This window comes from Pteronotus mesoamericanus, unplaced genomic scaffold (genome assembly GCF_021234165.1).
Source record: "Pteronotus mesoamericanus isolate MK-2021 breed Mesoamerican mustached bat unplaced genomic scaffold, CSHL_Meso_final contig_56, whole genome shotgun sequence".
Taxonomy (NCBI): domain Eukaryota; kingdom Metazoa; phylum Chordata; class Mammalia; order Chiroptera; family Mormoopidae; genus Pteronotus; species Pteronotus mesoamericanus.
In genome coordinates, this window is record NW_026555201.1 from 12,491,241 (window position 1) to 12,492,522 (window position 1,282).

Genomic DNA, 1,282 nt, shown 5'->3' on the forward strand with positions numbered 1-1,282 from the left:
AATAAGCAATTAAACATCTCCCTTAACTCACAAAGCCAGACAGCTGTCTCCTCACCACCAAAACTCCCGCCACCAATATTAACCCTGGTAGAAGACTAGAAAGTTACAGTCGAAAAAAAGCAGCCCCTGAGAGAGTCTGGACCAGCAATTTTCAACCAGTGGCTGCAAGAATTTTTAAGACATGCTACTTGACCACTTAGTCAGGGGCACTGACCTCTTTTCCCTTAAATTGTCAAGTGAAAAAATGATAACAGTCAACCAACAATAGCCATCCAGTCTGAATAAATCAAAATTAAACCTTTTTTTTTTTTTTTTGTCAGATGGTCAAAAAATATAATATATATTTTGGTGTGCTGCAAAATTTTAGTAAGTAGTTTATGTGTGCCATGAGATAGAAAAGGTTGAAAATTGTTACTCTGGACTAAGAAGTGCAAATGGTTGCCTTTGGGAAGTAGGAGTCAGACATGGAAGGGTGGGGCATGGGCCTGGTGACTTCGTTTTGTTTTGTTTGTTTAAATATGGGACACTTCACAAATTTGCACATCATCCTCATGCAGGCTCCACGCTAATCTTCTCTATGTGATTCCAATTTTAGTCTATATGCTGCTGAAGCAAGAACTAGTTTTTGTGTTTGTATTTGTTCTTCATTATAAAACTATAGTCTTTTAAAGTTTATTTAATAGGTAATATAGTACACATATGTATATAAATACAAATGTAAGTATATATATACATATGCAATAACTTTGACGTAAAATAAGATTTCACTCTTAAAAAGTTAAAAAAAAAGAATAAAAAGTTTCTAGTCATGAAAATCAATTTAAAACTAACTACTATTTTATTAGTGGATAAATCCTTATCTTATCACTGATAATTAATTCAACTATCTTTCCTGAGAATTTTTGTTTAAATAATGGCCTCCTTTCATGAAAATAAACTGCCAAGAGCATAGTCAGCAGGACTGCCACGCACAGCCACACAAGGTATGAGTGCCCCAACACCAGGGCAGCAGGAGTTGGCAAGGTGACCATTTAAGTAAGTTTCCATGAGTGTCAGAGCTCTCTCTTTCTTACTGTTTAATTTGTAGTAAGATTTGTAAACTCACTTCCTCATGGCTGGTACAGCTCCTTGCCTTTGTTACTCTTTCAGCTTCATCAATACGCACTTGTCCAGTTCCCACACATGACTCAGTTCCTTAAGCATGATTCATGGTAAACATACAAGCATGGACTTGCCCTTTTGGCCGTTTCCCCATTTTTCTTCTCTTCCATCCTTTCTCAGT

At 36.3% G+C, this 1,282-nt stretch overlaps 1 non-coding gene across 1 annotated transcript; it reads right to left on the minus strand.

Moving 5' to 3' along the window:
- Positions 1 to 512: 512 nt before the first annotated feature.
- On the minus strand, positions 513 to 615 carry LOC129076090 (U6 spliceosomal RNA). Its single transcript, XR_008529704.1, has one exon. It is a non-coding gene; the product is annotated as a U6 spliceosomal RNA (small nuclear RNA).
- Between the last annotated feature and the right edge of the window lie 667 nt (positions 616 to 1,282).